General features: G+C 40.9%; 1 protein-coding gene across 5 annotated transcripts in view; it reads left to right on the top strand.

Annotated features, from left to right (window-relative positions):
• Nucleotides 1-8,191: 8,191 nt before the first annotated feature.
• TMEM200A (transmembrane protein 200A) overlaps nt 8,192-25,963 on the top strand; it is a 79,336-nt gene continuing 61,564 nt past the window's right edge. For 3 of the 5 annotated variants that reach the window (XM_055391663.2, XM_063707860.1, XM_019028711.4), the window contains exons 1-2: nt 8,192-8,471; nt 9,182-9,273. The gene's annotated coding sequence lies outside the window, so the exon portion shown is untranslated. The remainder of the gene's footprint in view (nt 8,472-9,181; nt 9,274-25,963) is intronic. The other 2 variants (XM_063707862.1, XM_063707861.1) reach the window with 2 other exon arrangements.

A 25,963-nucleotide genomic window follows, 5' to 3' on the forward strand; every position in this document is an offset into this window, starting at 1 on the left:
GACTACAGGTGCCCACCACCACGCCAGGCTAATTTTTTGTATTTTTAGTAGAGACGGGGTTTCACCGTGTTAGCCAGGATGGTCTTGATGTCCTGACTTCATGATCTGCCCACCTCGGCCTCCCAAAGTCCTGGGATTACAGGCGTGAGCCACCACACCCGGCCGGCATCTTTTAATTTCAGTTAAAAAAAATCTTCCTTCAATCATCCAGCAAAATTGCTGAGCCGGGAGGCTGTACCACATTAACTCCTGACTTGCAGTAGCCCCTGGCAAACCACCTGTACTCCTGTTATAACCATTTCCCATAAGAGAGTATTTTTGCATAGGGGATAATGAACATGAAGACAGGAGACCTGTGTTCTTGTCCTAGCCTTAACATTTGTTTGCTGCTAGATCCTTGGCAAGTTAAACTCTCGGAGCTCCAACATTCTAATGTGTATCTTCCCTCTCAGTGTTAAAAAAATAATTTCAAATCTCTAGTAGGTAATTGATCAACCTGTGAAGGAAAAACCTGCTAAAACCTGCTGCTACCTGACACTTTATTAAATACTGTAAAAGAGCATTGCTCAGGAGTATGTTTGGGTAAACTTTGTGAAAGCACAGTCATCATGTTTTTTGTTGGCACATGCCAAAATTTTGTTTAAGTAAGTAATGAGGACATTAACAGGAAGATAAAAGAGCTGATTTGGCAAGTACTTGAGAAATGAAGATTTACCTTGTCAGTAGGAAAAGAAATACTAAATTAGGTATAAGACTACTGAGTAGAGTTAATTTCTCTCATAGCAAAAATTTATTATTTTCTGTCTGCTCTTTTTATCAACTGTGGGTTGATAATCAAATATCCTTTGGCAGAAAGCTGCATTTTCTTTGACATAGAAGCAGAAGAATCTAAGTAGATAACACTTTCCCTAGCAGGATATTTAAAAATCAAGCAATCATTACCTTGCCTTTTTCTGTGTTTTGAAGTAAATTATTCTTTCACGTATCTAAAAGAAGCAAATGGAAGGAAGCTTCACATTGATTACACTTGCCAGAAGATTCCTTAAAACTTGCTTTTAGACACACTGGGAGTTCAGGAAGCTTTCAATTCTGATTGTAGATCTCATTAAGGATTCCAAAAATCTTGCATCTTAGCTGATAAATTCTAAGGTGAAATCCAGTTTTTAAATTTGTTATTGTGTGTACATGTCAGGAAAGTTCTGAAAATGTGAAGATGAACTTCCAAAATCTGTCATTTATCAGTAAGCTCCATCTGACTGCTGTGTCCACAGTTGACAGAGGAGGAAAAGGGCTTGATGGTGGTTGTTGTTATTTTTTTAAACTGTTCATTATCAAAATAATACAATTTCACTAAGAAAATTTTGAAAGAAAAAAATTGTCTAAAATAAAAATTTAGAGTAATACCCTTACTCTTCAATTTCATTCCCCATTGGTAGCCTCTGTTAATATTTTTGTGTATATCCCACTATGTCTTACACACACACACACACACACACACACACACACATTTTAACAAAGATGAGATCACACTATACAAGATTCTACAAGTTATTTTCTCACTAACAGTGTCTCCTTAACCCCTACTCATATCCCCTACTCATATCCGTGGATATAGATCTTTTGTCTAATGCTGCATGGTATTCCATTGTATAAACATGTTGTAATTTAAGTAGTCTCTTATTGATGGGCACAGAGGTGATTTCCAGTTTCACCGAGAGGTAGCTATCACAGTTGTTGAGAGCACAGGCCTTAGCATCAGACTGCATGGGCTCATGAGCCCAGTTCCTCCACTTACTTACTTGGATAAACTACTTAATCTCCCTTACTCCAGTTATTTCAGCTGTAAAATGGAGAAAAAATTAGTGCTTGCTCTAAAAGACTATTATGAAGAGTTAATAGTTATAAAATGCTTAGAATAGTGCCCATTTCATAGTAAGTACTGTATAATAATTTTATATGATATTTTTATCAGTATATACAATACTACAATCCACTGATTTTATATGTATCTAAATTTCAACTTTTGATTGGGTCTGATTTGTTTGAGTACACAGAACAAATTCTTAATCTGGAATGCAAAGCCCGCTGTAAGCTGGCCTCCGCCTATTTCTCCTATGCCTTCCCACACTCCAGCCACAGTGATTCTTCCTACACTTCTCTGAGTGCACAATACTGTGTTCTTTTCTGGAAATTGCACACACATTTCCCTCTCTTTGAATTCTGTTACATCCTTGTCTACCTTTTGAAGTCTCTGCATCTTTCAGAGCCAAGATCTTGGATCCCTACGTCTTTGAATTCTCCTTTGAACAAAGGATTTCTGATGATCCTTATTTTATATCACCATTTTGTACCCATTAGGGCACTTTTCATACTGCAGCTATTTGCTTACAAAGATGCCAAACACACCAGACCACAATAAATATGCAGAAAAGGGCTCTCACTCGCTCATTTCTATACAGCCCAACTGAATATAATGCCCAATACGTTATGTGAATGCTTTCTGAATTAATAAAAGAACAATCTAAAACTGAAACTCTACTCACATTTTATCACAAGGCTGTTTCCTTAGGTGTGAAGGAGTGGTAAGGCTGGGAAAATGCACAGCTTCAAGGGATATGCTAAATCTTTCAATCACTTGGGACCTGTGAAGCACTCTAACATGAGTCATGTTTTATGAGTGCTAAATAAGCACTGAACTAGGAATAGGAAGATCCAGTTTCCAGCCATGGCCCTGTCATTCTGTGGTTATGTGATCTTAAGCTGGGCACTTGTGTTCATAAACTAAAAATTGAAGGAGTGGCAAAGAATGGTATCTAATGCAAAGAATAAATGTAATGTCTAAGAGAAGATCTGACATGCTCAAGTTCATTACAGCTTATTTCCTTATATAAACAGGTGTTTCTAGATCAGCAATGACACAATGAGCAATAATCCCCAGTGTCAAAACTCATTAAATGACTATTGTAATAGAACAGATTATCAGGTTTGAAGTTTCTTTTGAAAAATGAATGTGCCAACATTTTCTCATGTTCCAAAAGAAATGTGTGAAAGTATTGGGGAACCTGCCCTAATAGTCACGTAGGTCTTTTTATATTTTCCCTAAGTGTCGGCCAGGTTGAGAAATAAAGGGACAGAGCACAAAAGAGAGAAATTTTAAAGCTGGGCATCCGGGGGAGACATCACATGTTGGTAGGTTCTGTGCTGTCCCACAAGCCATAAAACCAGTAAGTTTTTATTAGGGACTTTCAAAGGGGAGGGAGTGTACGAATAGGGTGTGGGTCACAAAGATCATGTACTTCACAAGGTAATAGAATATCACAAGGTAAATGGAGGCAGGGTGAGAACACAGGACCACAGGACTGGGGCAAAATTAAAATTGCTAATGAAGTTTCAGGCACCATTGTCATTGATAACATCTTATCAGGAGACAGGGTTTGAGAGCAACCTGTCTGACCAAAATTTATTAGGCATGAATTTCCTCTTCCTAATAAGCCTGGGAGCGCTATGGGAGACTGGGATTTATTTCATCCCTACAGTTTCGACCACAGAAGACGGCCACACCCAAGGGGGCCATTTTAGAGACCCACCCTCAGGGGCGTATTCTCTTTCTCAGGGATGTTCATTGCTGAGAAAATAATTCAGTGATATTTCTCCCATTTGCTTTTGAAAGAAGAGAAATATGGCTCTGTCCCACCCGGCTCACCGGAGGTCAGAGTTTAAGGTTATCTTTCTTATTCCCTGAACAATTGCTGTTATACTGTTCTTTTTTCAAGGTGCCCAGATTTCATATTGTTCAAACACACATGCTCTACAATTTGTGCAATTATCACAGGGTCCTAAGGCAACATATATCCTCCTCAGCTTACGAGATGACAGAATTAAGAGATTAAAGTAAAGACAGGCATAGGAAATCACAAGGATATTGATTGGGGAAGTGATAAGTGTCCATGAAAACTTCACAATTTGTGTTTAGAGATTGCAGTAAAGACAGGCATAAGAAATTATAAAAGTATTAATTTGGGGAACTAATAAATGTCCATGAAATCTTCACAATCCATGTTCTTCTGCCATGGCTTCAGCCGGTCCCTCCGTTTGGGGGTCCCTGACTTCCCACAACATGAAAGGGTATTCCCTGGACCCCTAAATAGCACGATTTAAACTGCATTATATTTTATCAAAATTGTGGCTTAATTCAGGTCTAAATGATTACTGTTTACAAACTCAGCTGTATGTGTGTACAGTCTGTTGGCTGTAGGATTAAGAAACCTTGATATTTATAAACATTTTAGAATTCAAGATGCCAAGTAGTTTTGTTCTAATTTAATAAAAACAGATCCAATAAAATTGTTAAGAAAAACCTTATTTTTCTTTACTCTAGATCATGATTATGGATGGATAAATCCCAAACAGAAAGATGATTTAGTGAATTTTAAAATTTTATTTTGTCAACTAATTTAATGTGGTTGTACTGTTTTGATTGAGCAGAAACTGCAGAATTAAATTCTTTTACAATAAATTTTCACGATGTCTGAGAATGTTATGCTGAGAGGCACCCCTTCTTGGGTTGGGGAAGTATCACTCACACAGTGCCTGAGAGATTTGTTGAACATCTGCTACATGCCGAGCCAAATGTTTTACAACTATAATTTTATTATCAGTGAACACTTAAATCAGTGTTATATGGACATGTTAAAATTATTGGCACTTTATGGATGAGGGCAATTAAACCCAGAATACTCAGTAAAAGTTAATATTTTAGCCCGGCTGTTCGAGTCAAAGGCTATGCTCTCTGTGTAACACCACACCACCATCACCAACTGAAATGTAGCTAAAAAGGCAGCATTTGGGCTGTGCTTCTGGAAGGGACTGAAGTGAAGGCTGATATAAGCAGAGCACCAGGGAAGTCAGAGGACATATGAACAGTGCCCTAGTGCAGTGCTTTTCAAATATTAACATGCAGACAGATCACTTGAGTATGTTGCTGAGTTGCAGAGTATGATTTAATAGGTTTGGGCAAGGGCCTGAGATCTTGCTATTCTAACAGTTCCCCCGTGATGCAAATATTGCTGAGTCTCGGACTATGCTTTTGAGTAGTCAGGCACTAACGAAAGAATGACTGGTTCAGTACCATGGACAGTGGAACAGGTGGGCCACCACTACCATCTTCTCTCATTTCAGTCAAATCTCTATTATCTTCTACAGGTAGATTCTTGCAACAAAAACAGTCAGAATCTTTAAAAAGTAATTTTTGGATTTCTATAAGCTACTTGGTGATTATCCTTCAACAGGCACAAGTCTGTTCAGAGGAAAGAACTGGGCTTTGGAAGGGAGAGAGTATGGCTCCTTTCACATTTCTAAATGGTACGCTGCCAGTGCCCCTCAGGCAAAAAGAATCTAATCAGGTTTATTATCTAACAAGGAGGTATCTAATTATCTAATATAGATGATTCTGTATCTAATACAGAATTTATAAATATTTAAGTAGTCGTATCAGCCTCAACATTATAAAACATCAATCTGAGAGGGGTTAGCACTGTTACTTGCACATTTAATGAACAGAAAAGAAATTAGCAACATCTTTCTGCTGTGAAATCCACTGAACTATTAGTCAATTGCACATAATGAGAAAGAAAACATGAAAAGTATGACAAAGTGCTATTCAAAATCACAGTGAAACAAAAATGACCTTAAAATTTTATATTTAAATATATTTCCTCTACCTTTTTCTTTATCCTATATTCCTCCCCCTATTTACTTATTTCAAGAATAAAGTCAGAAAGTTCATTTTCTTTATTGACTTTACCCTCTACTTTGAAAAAGCGCCCATGGCTGCCAGCAGAAATACTACAGGGGTTTTAAGACTATCAATCTATTTCACATCAAGAACAAAGCCATTCAAATAAAAATCTAGCAAACAATTCTATTTTTTCCCATTGAAGACATTTTTATTTTCTGTTTAAGGATCCCTTCTCAGGTCTAAAAATGCTATGGGCTACATTTAAGGCAAGAGGAAATGAATATAATCCCACACAAATTTTCTAATAGCCCTTCTCTTAGCCCTGTTACATGACCTCTTAAGAATACTCATTCTTTTTCATTTCAACGTATGTTTCCAAAATTAATTCATTAAATATGGATTGCCATCCATCAGACTTTTATAATACTATACCAAGAGTGAAAATGTTGATCTTCTTATTTTGACCTTTTTTTTCAAGTTAATTCTTGATTCCAAAGGAAGAGTCTTTTTTTGATGATGTTAATTGCATTAAAACAAGTTTGATGTGAGTGTATATATGTTCAATCACATATGTATTGAGGATCTATGTGACTTGTAGGAAGAATATTATACACATCATTTCATTCAATTTTCACAACACTTTGAAATAGATACTTTGTTCCTACTTAAGGGATGGGAGAAATGAGGTACAAAGTCCCTCTGTTAGTAGGTGGTGGAGCTTGGATTACAGGACACTTGGATTACTCTCTTTCTACTATGCACTCTTATAAGATGGGCTTGTTCTAGTGGAAATTTACATATCTCATATAGACACAGCAAAAAATATTATGTGTGAAGTGCAGTGCTACTTGATGGCGAGAAGTAGAAAATAGTTGACTTCTATCCATTATTTCCAAAGCAGATGTGCAGCTGAATTCAAAATCCATTACTGGCATGGTATATTCACTGTCAGATGGGAAGATATTGGCCATTAGTAAGGATAAATAATTTACCTGAGATTCCCTTGAGCACTCAAGGTCAGGGAAAATTTATAACTAATGTGTTGAGAGTTGCTCGGACTACTGAATTGCAAATAATCCTCTATTTACAGGCCATTTTACCCGCCTCTTCTGAGACTAATAGTAATTATTTTAAAAAGAAATCTAAATAATTCCCTTTTGGTGATTTTACTTAGTCTTTCTTCTTTTTTGGTATATCACTAAAATCTGAGTTCATAGTTCATAAATGAGGAAGCAGCAATATCTGTGGCCTTAAGAATGTGCTTATTCCTTTTTTCATGGCTCTCATCAGTCTCTTTTTGAGGACGGCTCAGTCACTCAATGCTTAAAATGGCTAGATGACCATTTTAAACGTTTCACCATGGGTCTTAGAGAGGATGTCACCTCAAATGATCTATGGACTATGAGCCTATTCCTATTACTCACTCCTTAGATAGTGAGGGGAACCAGGAGGTGTTTCCTCTCAGGAGCTTTATAGGCAATGTGGCTTCAGGGTGTTTCTTTATAAAATGTAGAGGTAACTAGGAAGAGGGCCCAATGGAAGCACACTCCTTTGATACGGTGCTTGACAAACACATTTAAGAAAACCTAAGAGAATTGAGCAGGTGGCTGTGGGCTAGAATACTAGATGCAGGTGGGGTAAAAATAAAACCACAGATGGTTTATAAAGGTGACTCATCCTTCCCCCACCTCAACTCCTTTAGTTTTCTTTTCTTTCTTTTTATAAAACATTTTGATTGTGACATCTCCACTAAAAGTGCCCAATCTCTAAATTCTTCTAGTCAAGGCAAGAAGGTTATACCACAGGAAATCCATTTCTACAGTCTCTTCTCATTGCCATATCTGATTTTAAAGACTTTTTTTCTAATGTGGAAATTTTTGCATGGCTCTCCCCCACCCCCCAAACACAGATTTTATACCCCCCCCAGAAGCAAACTTTTCTTGAAAACGAGATAAACAGATCACACGCCGAAATAAACAAATACACTGCACCAGAATATCATACTTGCCTTCTATCACTTAAAACACATCCAGGGGACACAAGCATAGCACACACCTTGTGCATGCGGCTGGCCTGCACAGGGGGTGGTTGGAATATCCGGTAATTAGTTTTACACGAAACTTTACTTACGGAATTGGCCTGCATATATACAGTCATCACCGTCTTTGCCGAATTAGAGACGACATATTTTACTCTGTGAACAGGCCAGTCTCCACTCACTGGATGTTTGGGGTCAAGGAGGAGTAACCTGAACCTCTCGTTGGCTTTGAAGTTTGGAGTTGAACATCCGCACTGCTCATCGAAGACCCCCGTGCTTCAGTTCCCTTTGTCTTCCATTCCCCCCGCCCATGGTTCTCGCCCCCCCCAAGCCGTTCTCCGGAACCCCTTGCCGGGCCGGCGGGACGCGTGGACGGAGCGGGCCTTGGCCGCGTCTTTTCCGGCCAGGTTTGGTTTAGCTCGCGCAGCGCCCGCGCAGCCCGCCAGGGGGACCCCGGCCCGCCGGGCGGCATCTGAGGAGAAAGCGTCCGAGGGGCGTGGAGCCAGGGTCCTGTGGTGCCTGCTCCGGGAATACTGCGAGTCGGCTGGAGCTCCCCAGCCGCTCCGGAGAACTGGGGGAGCCAGGTCCCTGGCTCGGTAACCGGTGGTCCCGCGGTAGCTAGAGGCGGGCCCCACGGGTGGGTGTGTCCGTTTCCGCACGCCAGCCTTCCAGCCCGTGAAGAGCGCCTGCAAGCGGGTACTTTGTTCCCAAAGATGGGTTTTGTCTGCGGGTGATTTGGGCTCTCGAAGTGCAACTTTGTGGCCGGGACGCGGATCGGCCGGCCTGGGCTCCTGCAGAGCAGATCCTGTCTGCGTCCTCCAGGAGGAGTGGGTGGCAGGACTGGGGTTTCCCACAGGTTTTGGGGCGGCGGCGAGATTGGCACGGTCCGGGGTCGCAGGCGCGCAGCCACGCCCCTGGAAGTCCGCCCCGGCCCCCGCCCCCAACCCGCCTGTTCGGGGCTTTATGGCGTGAGGTTTGGGGCTGGGATCCATCTGGAGCCGAGCAGAAAACTTTTCCCCTCCCGTTCCCAGTCCCTTTTGTCTATCTTGGCCGCGGTGGCGGCGCCGCCTGAGCGGCGACTCCCTCTCCCCTGCCCGGCGCGCTGCGCCCGGTGCCCTCCGAGGGCAGGCACGCCTGGACTCTGCGCCCGGATGGCGGCGGCCCTCTGTGAGCACCGGCAGCGGCGCGTCCCCTGCCCCGAGGCCGCCGGTGCCCCCCCGGCGCGGGCATAGGGGCGCCCCCACCCTCCGCCCGCTTGCACCCCTTGCCACCCGCCCCCTCGCCTGACTCATCCGCCCGCGGTGGCCGCCCGAGCCCTGGGATGGGGAGGGAGACCGCGGCTACCCGCGGCGGCCGAGATTCCCGCTGACGCCCCCGACCCTGCCGCCTTCTTCATCCGCCTCCAGAGGCGCCCGACGTCCCGACAGCTCCTGGAGCGAGACCAGGACTGAGAACCGGGAGAGGCGACCCGACCCCCAGGGCCCGGTGCTCAGGACAGGTGAGGGGAAGGAAAGGGTGCTGCCGGGAGTGGGGAGGTGGGTGGGCGGCCACCGCAGCCGAAACCGGGCACTTCTTCAGCCCCCTGCCCTCCCCTCCCCTCCGCTACAGCCTCCAGAGTTAGGTAAACGCTGTCTCTCCTAAAGTTTGGGAAATAAACCAAGTTCGCCATCGGGTCCAGACTCCCCAGTCCCAGGAGCGCGAGAGAAGCCGTGCGGGGCATCCTCCAAGAACCCGGAGTACTGGAGCGCCTGGCTGGGTTTCTCCAAGCAACACCCTCCTTTGTCTCTGTTCCTGAGAGTCAGCATTCTCTGTAATGTCCACAGCGTTAATTCATGATTGAGCGAAGTATGGTCAGGGTTTCGTAAAGCAGTATCTGGATGGGGTAGAATCTACACAGGCAAAATGGAGAGGCAAAGCAATTATTTGCAAAATTCAGCACTACTCTTCTCCCTGTAGTCTTGTCTGTAAGAGAAAGGACTGAGGGCTTCTAAGATTTGCTTCATTAATCATTCTTTTGCTATAAATTGTTCGAGCCAACACTTCACATTGTGTAGGCGCAAGCTCTCTGTGTGTATTTACCGCTGTTTGATTTAGAAAAATGTGTGCGTGTTGTTTGTGTGTTTTTTTAAAATAACAATTCATTGTTCAGTACCAGGCATTGGTAATGTCAGAGAGAAAGGCAGATGCAGCACATACAGGTAATTGACTAATTGGAATCAGCCCCGGTCCACTTTAGTCTGTTGTATTTAAAAACTAAGTATGTTGGACTAAAGTGTCTCTTGCCTTGTCTCTTCTGAATACCTTCAGAAGTAGTTATGGACAACTGCATAGAAAACATTTCAAGAATCGATGATTATTCTTGTTTATAAGAAAGAATATTGAACTTTCGGTTTTGCAATCAAACCAAGTTTGAGGCACACTTTCTATAGTGCTGTATGCATAAATATTACCAGAGCTTGTGGAAGCTATTTACTTTGTCGTTTCTTGAATTATGGAACACTTATAAAAAGACCTTCAATTTGTTATTTGGCTACTGATACTAGAAAGCATTATCATTTTGTGAAAAGTAGACTAAATTTTGAAACTTTTTAAACCTCACTTTATTTTCCCACTGTTTACCTACACAGAAGTATGTAGTTGTAGTTTCATTCTTTATAAACACCTCAAGTGAAGAATAGAAGTCCTTCTAAACAGAAAATAATGCTTCCATTAAGTGGAAACTATAGTTAAATGCTTTGACAATTTAACAGTATGATTTTTTTTACTGTAAAAAACACACACTGAGGTGTTTAGAATGATTTTTTAACCAAGTCCTACTAGATAGCTCATAATTATGAGATAATGTAACTATAATTTGTAACCCTGGTTATAATTAGCTTTGTATCTGGGCTGGGAAAGCCTTCATTAGAGTTGTATGGGAAGTCCCTGTAGGTAAATTCCAGGCAGTTAGCACAGAAAGGCTTCACCTGTTGCCTTTGAGGCAGGTCTAGGTAAATGCTGTAGTGTCTGAAGACACCCGTAATCAGAAGGGATTCTTCAGGAAAGATCATTGTAAAGAGGGATGGCTGTACTTGTTATTTTAACTTAGTGGAATTTTTAGTGAAGCTTTTGAATACTACAAGAGTTAGATTGCTATATTTGGACTTGTGTAGCTTCAGAATTTTGACAATAGCTCATTGGCCAGAAAAGGATAACTACTGACATATAGAGGGAGCGGATCTGAACTGATTGGTTAAATGCTGTACTTCTCATGATGACTCTTAGCATAAAGGAAAGAAATTCATATTTAGCTTAGGAAGATAGATAAGAACAAGCAAATGTCAACTTTTACATTTCTTAAGCAAAATTAGTAGAGGATAAAAAATAAGCCCTTGTAGTCATACACATTACTTATCAAATAGAGGGTAGAATTTAAAAGAGGAAAAATAGCTTGTGCAGCAACAGAAATCCAAACCTGCAATGAGATGGACCTCATTTTATTAAGGAATGTATATCTGATTTACAGTTTTATCAAGCAGATCCACTTGTTCCTGGACTTACACTATGTTTTGTCTGCTGAGATCTGATATGTGCTCAAACACTCAGAAAACATCAGTGAGTGCTTGTTGTGGTGTCATGCTAGCTACCCTTCCAGGCCTTTTCTATGGGCTTATAGGCTGATGGAGAGGGGACTGATAAATATACCACAGATCACCTGGCAGCTGAGGTGGTCTGAGAGCAGCAGGGGACCAGTGCAGACTGGGAAGCAGCATAGTGGGTTGCAGAGGGACCTGGATGGGAAGTTGTCATCTTGACTGAGTCACTAATTAGGTGGCTGTGGGTAAGTAGTTAAGTTCCTCCGCCTTTCTGCTCCTTGGTGCCCTTATCTGCAGAATGAGGGCTTTGGACTGATGATCTTTATGGTCTCTCTTTAAAATGCTGCAAGGCAAATTCTGGCAGAATTAAAGAGAGACAGAAGTCAGTGTGTGTGTGTAGGAGGGTGGTTTGTAGAGTTTTGGTTGAAGGAAGCCAGGCTGGAGGGTCTCGCTAGTTGTATTGAATGGGAAATGTCAAAGAGAAGTAAAAGATGTCTGGCCTGGGACATCTGACCTAACATTGATTATGTGAATTGAAAATACATAATAAAATAATAAAAATACCAGCTTTCACTTAGTACTGGGTGGTTTTCCATGAATTTTCACAAATGATGCAATAGATTTTTGTAACAACCCTCGGAAGTAATTAGAGCAGAAAGGTGATGAAGCTGGGACTAATACTGCAAAGCACATCTGCACCAGTATGCGCCACTGCCTTTCTGCAGGATTTGTAGAGATAGGAGAAGCTAAAGCTCACTTTGGAAACCCTGAGTAAACAGGGGAGAGACATAAGGTTAGGGTCAGATTTTAGGTGAGGTTGAATTTCTGCGTAAGAATTTAGGTTACATTCTGGAACACCGAAGTCTCCAGTTACGAGCTCAAGACTTCCTGAAATGCCTTGAATTCTGATTATTGATGTTTAATCTGACTGCTCCTGTTCTGTGCCCACTCCTCCCCTATGGTCCCCCTTTCCCCAGCAGGAATTCTGGGGCTTTGACTATCACAGAGTAATTGATATGACTCTTCCAAGAGCTTTTAGTGATGCTGGAAAAAGGAAATCCATGCATTTCATATAAAGGCAAGGATTCTGGGGCCATTGTATCATTAATTGATAGGATGTGTTCTGCAAGTTGTGCTTTGGAAACTTTGTCACCAGAGGTGAAATTACACAGAAGGCATAGAAATCTAGCAAGGTGTAAGATGAGTGTCTGTACATTCCTTCCTGTAGAGCCCTAATCACTCTGCTCTGAGCATGAAGTGCACCAAGGGGGGACAAGTCTCTGCTTACCACCCAACTCTGTGTTCACCACCCCACTTTGTGTTCATGTAGAAGGGAGTTACTCAGGATTCATTTGCTTGCATGTGTGAATATTTAACTAGGTAAAGCAAAAAAGGACTTACTGGCTCATTTGACCAGAAAGTCCAAAGGTGGTCCTTGCTTCAATCATGGCTGGAACTCAGAGACTTACACAACTTGTCGAGGTTCTTTCTCTCTCTCCCCGTTTCTCAGTCCCACTTCTCTCTGGGTCAGCTGTGTTCTGAGGCACTCTTTCTGGGTATGGAGAAAGATGACTGTGGGTATTTCTAAACCTACATTCCTGGGCTTTTCATCTATGAGAAAAAGAGGTTCTTTCTCTTCCAGGTCCCATTTTTATAAATCTCCTTGAAGGGCTCTGATTGGCCCTGCTCAGTGGTAATTGAATTGGTCTCTGTGTCTAGCAGAGAGTGCTACTCTGATTGTATTGGACTAAATCATGTGCCCAACCCTGTGTATATGTGGTTCTGGTGCTGGGATGAGGAGGAGGAGGCTGGTAGGGCACTATGACAGGCAGTTCTGTCAAGATTACATAGAGTTGTGGTTCTCCCAAGAAAATAATGCTGCCAATCAAAAACAATAGTCTATTATTGGGAATAATTCCATCCTTTTTTGGGACAGCCCTCTGCACAATGATCTGGAGTTTGCACATGGAAGCAACTCAGGTGCCCAAGACAATGCGTATCCCAAAAATGGGACCTTTCTCCCAAGCAAGGTATAGCACAGTGATGCAATAATGCCCTCATGTTTAAACTTTATTAAAAGGAGGATTGTTTCCAGAATGGGAAACACCCATTCTGGAATGAATGGGAAACACCCATTCTGGAATGAATGGGAAACACCCATTCTGGAATGAATGGGAAGCCACCATTTATTCATATCTATGTACTTCTAGCAAATATCCCTGTGCCTTATTTCCAGCCCAGAGATTTTGTTTCCAAAAGCCCTGCCCATCTAGTGATGATGAGATTGGAGACCCCCTACTTTGGCCATTGTAGAGCCAGTGAAAGTTTGAACAGGGAGCTGAAGTGATTAACACAGAACTATTGTTTATGCAAATTCATTGGGTTGTTGGAAATGCACAGAGGGGAGTGGCAGGCACAGATTAGGATTTTCATTTAGGAGGCATAAGATGATAGGTTTCCAATTAGAGTAATGGCAGCAAGAATTTGTGAGCAATATTATGAAGTTCTTCTGAGGTTATATGTCAGGATGAAGGAGCATCTTTGTTGACAGAGGCATTTGTGGAATGAAATAGACCAGGAGGGAGTAGACTAGGAAGACATCCTGGGCCAGTAGGTGAAATGGCTATGCGTGGTAGATAGGTTAATAGCAAATGGATTGTGTAGACAGGAGGCCTGTGGTCACCATGAGTCCTAGGGGCATGTATAGAACTGACATTTACTAAGGATCTACTTAGTATGGTAGGTTCATGTTGCATACTTTAAAGTTATTATATTAATGCTTTATGTAAAGTCAGGGAGGTAAATAACTTACTGAAGGTTATGAGGCCATTAAGCAGTACAGCTGGAATTCAAACCCTGGCAGTCAGACATCAAAGCCTTGCTTTAACCACTATGCAAAACTACCTCTCAACCTCAAAGTCAAATTCACTGTATCAGGCCAAACTGAAGGACCAGCTAAAGGTTGGCCCTTCTGATAGGAAATGAGAGTGCCAGAATTCCAGGTCAAATAGAAGGCACAGAACAGAGGTTATTAGGGTGAAAGTGGATAACATTCATGCTCAGAGCCAACCTGGACAAGAATGTCAAGGTAAGACATTCTTGGAAAGGAAAGAATATCACATGCATCCATTCTGGGTTTAGGGTTTGGGGTATAGCAAGGAAAGGGGATGGGAAAATTATGAGGAAATCGAACAGATGGGCAGATCAATAGAACAACTGGAGTTTGATTGTTGACCTGAGAACAGGAACTCTACCATCTGCCATGGCTTTAAATATCCTTCCTGGTGTAAGTTGATAAGAATATGGAATGGGCAGCTCCTCAGAGGGAGACAGGATTTTATTAGTTGTGAGGCACTATCGGGGAAGGAGCTAATGTTCGTAAGGCCATGTGCCTTAGATACGTAGGCTCACTAAATCTTCATTATAAGTTCCAGAAGGGTAAATATTATGCCTCCCCACCATCGCCACTTTTCTTGAGCCAGGAAATGGAGGCTCAGAAGGTTAAGTGACTTGCCTGAGCTCCTGGAGCCAGACTGGAAAGTGAAAGAGCTAGCATGGAACCCAGATCTGTTGGAATCCAGACCTCTTCCTGGATCTTCAGGGAGTCATCCTGGTGCTAGCAGGACAAGGTCAATATCAAGTCTGAGAGATGGAAATGGGGAAATCAGGAGGGGCATATGGTTGTGAAGGAAGACAGTAAGCTAACTTTTAGACATCTGAGTGTGAGATAAGAGCAGACCGTCTGAAGAGAATTGTCCAGCAGGATTATATCTGGCTTTGGCAGAAAACTTAATAATCTAGTAGGTTTTTTCCCCTCAGTACAGGATCTCTATCATTATGCAGGGTAGATACGTCAGCAAGTCAGATGTTTGGAAGGCTTAATTTAAGTCACTGATTTCAGTTCAAGAGAAGGGACCTCTGCCAGCTGCCATGGCCTGAATTTACCTTTATACATACAGATACTCTGCCCCGAAATGTGAAAAAATGAGAAGTAGATACATATAGAGAGGGAGAGAGGACACTCGCTAGCACATGCTGAATGTAGTAGGTTCATGAAACACTCTAGTTATAAAGGTGTGTACTTGAGGATGCTCTAAATAAAATGAGTTACTAATAGAATGTGAGTGACATCATATCGTTCCCCAACAAATACAAGGCCAGATTTGTATCTGCTTAGGTGTGTGACTGGATGTGTGCGCAATTGGCTGTGTATGTATGTACAACAAGAGGAAGGGGAATGAGAAGGTGTATAAAAATAGAAGTATTTATGAGAACCTTGTAGCCTATTCGGAGAGGTAAAACAACCATGTGTAAAACTTTTAGAACAACTCAATAGAATAATATGTAAACAAATGGTTACAATGCTTTGAAATAAAGCTGGTAGAGATATGCAAAGAATATTAGAGGCCTGTGACACAAAAGCAATGGTGAATAGGAGTAGGCTCTTTCTTGTAAATAGTGAGCTAATCACAGAGGTGCTGATAGATTAGCAACTGCTGGGGAGAAAAAAAGTATTTTCCTTTTGAGAATCAACATCTTTGGGCTTAAATGCAGGATGAATCCAAAGAATCTCAGTACTGTCTCTAAGCTGAGGTTGGCATAGGAGAGACACAAATTTTGTTTCCCTTGGCAAAGTAAGTCAGATCGGCTTAGTGAACATACATGTGCAAGTATTTGCAATAAAATGGAGTTAGCATTTCTGAAGAGATGTTGTTATATTTTCTAATCATAAAGGCGATACACACTCCCAATAAAAACCTTGGAAAAATACATTAAGTATAAAAAGTCAGGGAGAAAATTTGCCTGTAATCCTATGACCCAAAGGCACTCATAACATTTTGGCATTTTCTTTCTCCTTATTTTTAATGATTTTTTCCATAATGCTTAATAGTGTATTACAACCTACTCTGTTTGCTTAATCTTATGTCTTAATATTTTCCAACTTCTAGACAAGCTTTATTAATGTCAGTATAATATTGGATTATGTGGACATATCATAATTTATTAACTATTCCCTTAAAATTGGACTTTTAGGCCATTTCCAAATATTTGATATTATAAGTGGCACTTTGATGAATCTTTCTTCAAATTTCAGATTCTGTTTTTTGTGCATAAGGGTTATAAATGCATTTATATTCCATTTTATATATGTTTATCAGATTACTTCTTTTAAAAAGATTCGTGGAACGATAATTCCTGGGTCAAAGGGTATGAAAATTTCAGGCTCTTGATACTTAATGCCAAACTGATTTTCAAATAACTGAAGTTATGACTGACAGTGCATGGAACTACCCTTCACATGCTCTCACTAGGTGATTGTTTTTATTTTTAAATTTAAAAAAGCCACCATTTTGAAAAAAAGAATAGTTTATGCTAACTGCTGATTTTGTTCCTTTGTTACCCAAATCTCCCTTTTAGAATGTAGACTATGTAAGATATTGTGATTCATTTCACTTTTAAAAATTTACTTATAAGTGTTTCTGAACATGCAGATAGGGGCCCATGATAGAAAAAAGTAGCTTGTGAATGATTTTTTGAAAGCCAGTGTTATACACATCCTGTTTGGGGACTCTTTACACTCTACTGTGGAACAGCCCGTGAGAGAAGTTGATTGATGTAGGATGAGAGCCCCTTTTTGCAGAGCTAAACCCCTGACAGCCCCGCCTCTGTAGCCTTGGATATTAGGTCCTAGTAGTCATGGAGTGTTCTAACTGCACTTTTCACTGGGGCTGTAACCCAAGTGAGAGCAGGCCTGTAACTGTTTTGTCCATGGCTATGTCCCTAGCAGATGACCTTAGACCAAGTTTTGCTGGGAGGTGGGATCTGAAAATGCCTGAGTTTTTTTTTTTTTTTTTTCAGACGGAGTCTCGCTCTGTCACCAGTCAGGCTGGAGTGCAGTGGCATGATCTGAGCTCACTGCAATCTCCGCCTCTCAGGTTCAAGCGATTTTCCTCCCTCAGCCTCCCAAGTAGCTGGGATTACAGGGGCACACCACCACAGCGGGCTAATTTTTTGTTGTTGTTATTTTTAGTAGAGATGGAGTTTCACCATGTTGGCCAGGCTGGTCTTGAACTCCTGACCTCAGGTAATCCACCCACCTCAGCCTCCCAAAGTGCTGGGATTACAAGCGTGAGCAACCTCACCTGGCCATGAAAATGCTTGAGATTTTTCCCCTAGAAAACTTCTATAATGTTAGTCACTGATTGCCCAGAAACAAACTTCCTGAATTTTGAAACTTCTGGTTTTACTCTCTTTTCCAAAGAAAATTCAACCACATCACAGTACCTAGTTTTATGACAATGAACTTTGACTTATTCCAGAAGAGGAATTTGGATCTTACACATACCTCTGCAGGGTATTTTATTGTCTAAAAACACTTACTGAGAGTAAAGGGAACTATTAAACTTAACAGTAGCAGTCAATTTGAGGTGGTTTTTGAGTGCCAATTTCAATTTTTCCACAACTATTATATTCCTACAAAAATAATTTACAACTAAAATAAAAAATGTTTTGGTTTTCTTCTAAAAGTTGAAGGATATTATTCTATTGTAATAACTCTATTCTCCTTTATGGATCTCAGTCAGTAATTTTGAACAAAATTATTTTCGTTCATTTGTTCAACAAATGATTATTTAGAGAGGTTCATTCAGCAGGTGCTGTTAAATTATATTATGACTCATTTTGTCAAATATGAGACAGAACTTCTTACACAACAATAACGCAGAACACTGTGTAGGAATTTATGCCTATACATTTATTTACTTACTTATAAGACACATAAAATCTCTTATAACATGCGTTAAAAAGTAAACTTGGCTCAGGAGAAGGTTTATTAATTAATAAAGGATTCATTAAATATTTGTGCTGCCAGCTGGGGATCCAGTAATGACCAAAACAAAAAGTTATGGAGGAGCTTACATTGTAAATGGAGGACACAAACAGGAAACATATAAATGAGCAAGGCAATTTCAGGCATTCAAAAAGTGCTGTAAGGGAAGTCAAGAAATCTGATGTCATAGAGAGTGCATGCGCTCATTTAGATCAGATGGTCAAGGAAGACCTCTCTGCATTTGAGGCATTTAAGCTACAACCTGCGAGAGAATGAGGAGCCAGCCTCACATATCTGGGGAGGGGGCATTGGAGTAGGTTTTATACTCAGTGCACTGGAAAGCCATTAGAAGGTTGCTCTTTTGGAGCATGATGTTTGAGGTCATTTATTAAAAATGAGTGTTGAGATGAAGAATGCAAAGTATTACCTCACTGTAATGATGATATTGGTATTGGGAGCAAAAACAATGCTCACATTAGAGACTATATGTAGTTATGGTCAAGATATGTCATATATCACTATATGGCTAAAGACATTTCATATACAGTATGTCTACCTACAAAGGGGTTTTAATATAAATATAACATGTAAATATATTTAATAAATTTATAAATATAACTAAATATAAATAGCAATTTCAAAAGAATTTATAGAGCTTAGTAAGTCCACCACAGAGTTTTTGTTATGTGAAGCTTGTATTCTTTAACTGAGCCTAGCATATTGACTTGTACATTATATACATTTGATAAATGTTGCAGAATTAACCATGTGGAATATTCTACTTGTAAGAAAAAAATTAACCTCGGATATAAAATCATATTAATTATTTTCACATTTAATTGTTATCACATTAAATAATTATCACATTCAATTAATTAATTGATTATTTTTTGAGAGAGGGTCTCACTCTGTCGCCCAGGCTGGAGTGCAGTGATGTGATTTTGGCTCACTGCAACCTCTGCCTCCCGGGTTCAAGCGATTCTTGTGCTGGGACTCCACAAGTAGCCTCCCAAGTAGCTGGAACTACAGGCACACATCACCATGCCTGGCTAATTTTTGTATTTTTAGTAGAGATGAGGTTTCACCATGTTGGCCAGGCTGGTCTTGAACTCCTGATCTCACACAATCCATCTGTCCTTGGGACTCACAAAGTGCTGGGACTACAGGTGTGAGCCACTGCACCCAGCAAAATCACACAAAACACTATTTTTATGAAAATACTAAGCCTTTTCTTTGAAAAAGAAAGAGATAATATGTTCCTTATACTCTAAGTATTAACAGTAATTTTAAATTGTATTCAAAATGCTAAAATTGAAATATTGAAAAATAAAAAATACACAAGTATAATCATCTTCCTCACATACATTTTTTTTTCTCCCTGGTTAAGTAGAAATCTCTGGAAAGTCCACATTTTAGATAAAGATTTTATTAATATCACTTGGTCTTATCACACTTTACTTGACTTGTGGAAATTCCTTATTTATTTTGTGAGTCTCCCAACTCTCAAACTAACCTCTATTCAGAACTTTTCATGCATAATTGAATATAAGACAATAATAACACAAAATTAATGATGCTTGTTAATGAATATTTAGCTCAGTGTCTTCAGGGAGATCTATTCAAATATACTTATTAAGTCATCAGACATTTATTGACGCATACTGAGTGCTGGCCATTGTGTTCCATGCTAAGAGCATAAAGCTTTTCTCAAGAAACTCAGGCTAGAGAGCCATTGGGTAATACTTTAAGTACTTAGAGCAAGGGAAAGAGTTTTGCAATAAGATGATATATGGGACTCCCTGAGTCTACGTTGGGGTGGCAGTAATGAGGAGTGAAATTGTGAATTAATTCAGGAATTCCTTAAGTCTGGTATTTGGTTAAGAGTGATTAGAAAAGACAGGTTACAAAAAAGAAGTCAAAGTTAAAAAGGCAGCACATGCCATCCATCTCCAGGTAACAAGGCCACCTGCATTCCAATTCTTACTTCTAGAGATACCACCCTAGGGATTCCCTGTTCTCCTGCCCCAACTGCCAAAATCTCATCTGTTTATTTGGCAGGAGACCCATCTAGCTGCAGGCCTCTGGGACTCATCCCTACCTAGAGCCCCATGAACCCAGCCCTTCCTTCTTTATCCTCCTGCATGTGGGGCTGCATATTGACTCATTGACTTCAGAGTACAGTGACCTAAGCTGCTCCTCCAAGTCCTCCTGCAGTTTTGGATTGAAGAGGCCTCAATCCTGCTGCTTTCATTTCCAGTAGAGCCTCACTCATTTATACTTTTATTTATTCATTCAATAAACATTTTCTGAGTACTTACCATGTACTATTTTAGGCACTGGAAATGTAATCAGAAACAAAACAAAGTTCCTGTCTTTATGAGCCTTATATTCCAGCTGGGGAAGACAGACAATACATGTATAATTTGTTGTGACAAATAAGAAGAAGAAGAATAAAGCAGAGCCCAGGGACTAAGAGCAGTTAGGATGGGTGTAGAGTAGCATGGCCAAGGAAGGCCTGTCTGATAAGGTCTGACATTTGAGCAGAGACCTGAATGATGCCAGGGAAGAAATCATTAGAATATCCTATGAAGGAGTGTGCCGCAGGAGGAATAGAAAGTGCAAAGGCCATAAGGAGTCAGTGTGTGGGGTGGGAGTTGGCTTGGACTGTGTGAGTAGCATTAGCATAGAGGCCACTGTGATTAGAACAAAGCAGGGGCTCACAGAGGGTGTTGGGGTCACAAGGAAACTTTGGACTTTACTCTGAGTTGTATGGGAAGTATCTGCTAGGAGGCTAACCTTTATCAATATCACTTTCATGTGACCACATGATTTCTAAGAATATTGAATTAGAGTTCAGGCACATAAATGGGGGTTTTATTGGGCCTAATCCTTACTTTTATTGCTAGTCTCAGAAGGAAATATACAGTGATTAAAATCCCCGATGTCTGTGTCAGTTATAGGCCTGCCTGATAGGGCCTGAACTCAAATTCAATGTTCTTAGAAATCATGTGGTCATGTGAAAGTGATATTGATAAAGATCTTGGCCGGGCATGGTGGCTCACACCTTTAATCCCAGTACTTTGGGAGGCTGAGGTGGGCTGATCACGAGGTCAGGAGATCGAGACCATCCTGGCTAACACGGTGAAACCCCATCTCTGCTAAAAAATACAAAAAATTAGCCGGGCATGGTGGCTCATGCCTGTAATCCCAGCTACTTGGGAGGCTGAGGCAGAGAATCACTTGAACCCGAGAGGTGGATGTTGCAGTGAGCCAAGATGGTGCCACTGCACTCCAGCCTGGGTGACAGAGTGAGACTCCGTCTCAAAAAAAAAAAAAAAAAAAAAAAAAGATCTTGAGTAAGAATAGCCCAGAGAATTCCCAAGCCTAATGAGAGATATTTTACTTTGGATGGTGTATTAGTTTATTTCATGCTGTTGTAACATGAATATCACAGACAGGGTAATTCAAAAAGAAAGGAAATATATTTATCAAGTTCTGGAGGCTGGATTATTAGAGTGCTGGCAATATCAGGGTGCTGGCAACTGGTGAAGGCCTTATTGCTGCGTTATCTCATGGCAAAAGGACGAGAGCATGTGGGGTTGAACTCATTCTTTTTATGAAGAAACCATTCCTATAATAACTAACCCACTCCTTCCATAATGGCATTACTCCATCCATGAGGGCAGAGGCCTCGTGGCCTAATCACTTCTCAGAGGTTCCACCTCTCAACACTCTTGAATTGGGGATTAAGTTTTTAACACACGAAGTTTGGGGGACACATTCAAACGATAGGAGGTGTGAACAAAATTTTGTTGTTGATTGAGAACTGTGTGGAGAATTTTTCAGACAACACTGTGTTAAATTGGAAAAAATTACAATTTAGAAAAGGAGAAGAGGAGACTTTCTTTCTCATAAAGGGTTACAGCCTGCAGGGTGGCCATTCTGACAGGCTGGGAAGCATAGCCTCCAGCCAGAAGCCAGAAACAGATACTTAGAGGGAGGGACAAAGGGAACAGGAATTTATGCTGAATGTGGTGGCCAAATAAGCATATTCAATAGGCCATAGGAGGAGTCATAAATATTAATGAAGGGAGAAATGTGCACATGCGTGATTGAGCTTCATGCCTCTCCATGGGTCCCATCTACAAAAAATGGTGGGGTTAACACGATCTGTGGGTGGACTTTTCCACCCTCCAATGTCAAACGGTGAAGCAGAGGATACAAAAACCCTTACTGCACATTCTGCATAGACTGGCCAGAACGAGTTGGTGTGACTTGTTAGGGCATGAGTTCAGTATGGGGCACATTAAATTTGAGATGCCTGTGAGACATCTTAGGGGAAAGAGCACAGATGGGACAGATGGGGCAGGAGCTCAGATGGACAGATGGGGCTGGTGCTCAGAAGAGAAATATGGAATGGAAACTTAAATTTAAGGATCATTAGTATGTAGTTGATAAATAAAGCTATGGAGAGAATAGAGATTGAGAAAAGAAGGAGGCTTAGGAACAAGCTTTGGGAATTTCTACATTTCAAGGTGGATAGAGAGCATACCGAGAAGTAGCAGCCCTAGTAGTAGGAGAAAAGCTGGGGTGTGCTACTGCTGATGAAAGCTACGTGATATTAGCAATAAAGCTTTGTTTGCACATGGTCCTTACTGAAGCCCTTTTTGAACATTTGGGTTCAGTTTCTTCAATTTAATCTATAAGTGCAACTCCAATATAGTATAACCTTCAAATTTTTGAGTGAAATGGGATTAAAAGTTACTGAAAATCTTTTTTTTGAATTTCATGTCATAGTTGTTGATACTGTCAGAACAGAATAGACATAGTCGTACCTTCACAATAAAATAGTGATAGAATAGTGCATCTGAAGGTCAATTTCATGATCATGCTGATGACTAATATAATCTTACTGTCAACTCCATTGCTGCCTTCCAGTTTAGTAGGTCTTTTTACTTTTTTAAAGCATCTGCAGGCTTACTGCTAAGTGATATATTATTTTTGTTATAGGTGTTTTTAAAGCCACAAATAAAAGTTTAAGCTATTTGCCAGGACACTATAAGGAAAGTATAAAATTTAAAAAAAGAAGTGATTGAATAGCTAGCAGAAGACTCTGAGGGCTACCCTGGCTTTTATTATGAATGCATTTTAGCTCATTAAAGTTGATGAGAAAAGACAACTTTTATTGGAGGTTGCATTTAGCCTTTTCGTTTGGGAGCTTATCTTGGCCCATTCTGTATGTGATGGTGGACCCTGAGGGAACATCACATCCTTGTTCTTATTTTCCTACAGCGAAATACATAGCAGAGAGTCACTGGTAGTACATGAAATGAATATGAAAAAATTCAAAATCAGCCTTGTGTGAGCATTGTCCTAAGGTGATTAACTACATTTATTTTATGTTTCTCTAATCTACCAACATAATCTTTTTATTTTTTACAATTTTTACACTATTAAAATATTAAGGCTGAGTATGATGGCTCATGCCTGTAATCCTAGCACTTTGGGAGGCCGAGGCAGGAGGAATGTTTGAGCCCAGGAATTCAAGGCTGCAGAAAGCTGTGATCGTGCCACTGCACTCCAGCCTGGGAAACAGAGTGAAACCCTGTCTCTAAAAAAATAAAAATTAAGTTTCAGAAGTAATTTTTAAAATGAAGTTATCAAAGCACCTAATAATGCTTAATATATCTATAGTACTCTCTTAAGTTATGACTTAGAAGTATAAAGTGAAAACTCTCCTAGACTTTGAGTCATCTGGGAGTTAGCACAGTGCCATTCAGAGTCTCCTGTTTAATAAGAAGCCTCCAGTCAGTCCTTTGGCATCTTTCTCTTCTTATTTGAATGCTTAGAAGGGGAACTTATCAGTGGTCCTATCTGTCCTGGCATCTGTGTCTGTCAGTTATGGATGACCTTCATCAGCAATGGGTCATAAGAAGCAGTGCTAGATATTGCTGGCTGTATTTGATGATCCATCCTCTTGCCTGCCCCTAACGAAAAAATATAGTTTTGTTTTTTTCAAATCTGTGCCTTTGGGTGAACCATCTCTGAAGATGGCCCGTGAGGGAAGTGGCGCTGTTTTCCTGATGAGAGAGGATATTTATATTTGTGGAAGTTGACTTCCCCTTGGACACATACATCAGTGGAGAAGTTGCAGAAAAACAAGTTTCAGGCTCGGATTACAGTGCCAGAGACTAATTTTCCTCCCAGTACAGCAATCAGAGAATGTCCACCATGTTTCTGTGACAACTGCAGAACATCGAGGGCGGGCTCAAAGCTGCCTTGTGCTATGCCATGCAGACAAGATGATATTGTACCTGGACAATGGGAGGCTACCTCTTTGTTGTTGTTGTTGTTGTTGAGATGCACAAGTTAAAAGTTTATGGAAAGACCGTGTCATTTTAAAATTCAAGTCTAGGAAGCAGAAAGGTTTATTTGGTTTTTACCTTTAGTTCCACAGGTTATCTAGTAGAATTTGAGAAATTGCTGACTGAAGGTTAACATTTGAAAGGATGGTTAACCGACCTGTCTGCAGCTTCTCTGATCTGTGGCTTCCTCTTCCGTTCACTCCAGAACACACTGCCATCTGGCTGCCTTACTGAAGTGGCTCTCCTTCAAAGATGGTTTTAAAGATATATTGTGAACCTTTTATGATCTGGGCTACTTATGATTCAGTTGAGATTTTTTTTTTGGAAAAAAGAATCCCATTGCCAAGGATAATTTGAAAATCACAGGAGGATTAGAGCATTACTACCTAAGAGCTATGAAACCTTGGGCAAATTACTTCACCTTGCAGAGCTCCAGTTTAGTGTAGGGCAGCATGACCACCTTAGGAGGTTGGTGGGGGGCAGTATGAAAGGTCGTGTAAGTGAAGATCTGGCACAGTGTGTGGCACAAAGTGGACACTGCCCAGTGTTGTTCCCTTCCTTTCGGCTCGCACTTGCCTCTCTCCATTCCCACTCACCTGGTTGCACTTGCCCTGCACACATGCATGCTCTACATGAAACAGCTGTTAGCTCTGCCTGGATGGGAAATCCTTGCTGGGGAGGCATTTTTCATTCTTCTAGACCCACCTTGAATTAGTGCATCTCTTTCGTGGAGTCTTCTCTGGCCTTTCTCTGGAGAGTTGGTTGCACCTTCCAGCACCTTCAGGGTGCTTTGCTCATGCCAGCAGATAAGCTTGTATGAAATGATAGTGACTGGTCTATCTTCTGTCTCTATCCTAAACCCAGGGCTATAAGTAGTAGAAGTGGACTTAATCTCCTCAGGACAACAAAGAGAGTTGAGTGGAGAGTGGAACATGAAAGATTTTTTTTTCCTTTAGTGATTTTACCACTGGCAATGTTACCAAAAATTACAGCCCATTTCAGCTCTGTTGATGGAGAATTGAGTGCTTGATTTTTGGAGACTAGTGGATGGATTCAGGGTAATGACTGCAGCCCCACTAAAAGTATCCCCCTTCCTCTGGCCTTCAAGAACTTCTTCCATCTTCTTGGGGAAGGGGCGAGGCAGTGGCACGAAGCAGGAACATTTGTGTTATGTGTGAAGTCATTTGTCTGTGGCCTGGTTCCTCGAGGCACCTGCTTTGCCTCCCTAGTGACTCTAGATCAGGAAGCAAACCATCTCACCCAAGGGGCTGTGTGAGTTCCTTGAGGCCAGGCATGATGTTACACTGTGTTTGTGACTCCTCCTCATGGCCTACATCTATTTGCTCAGGCATTATTAAATTTGTCACATTCAATTGAATTAGGACGGAACTCCATGGGATTCATTAGTTGTCCATGGCA

This window comes from Gorilla gorilla, chromosome 5 (assembly GCF_029281585.2).
Source record: "Gorilla gorilla gorilla isolate KB3781 chromosome 5, NHGRI_mGorGor1-v2.1_pri, whole genome shotgun sequence".
Classification (NCBI taxonomy): domain Eukaryota; kingdom Metazoa; phylum Chordata; class Mammalia; order Primates; family Hominidae; genus Gorilla; species Gorilla gorilla.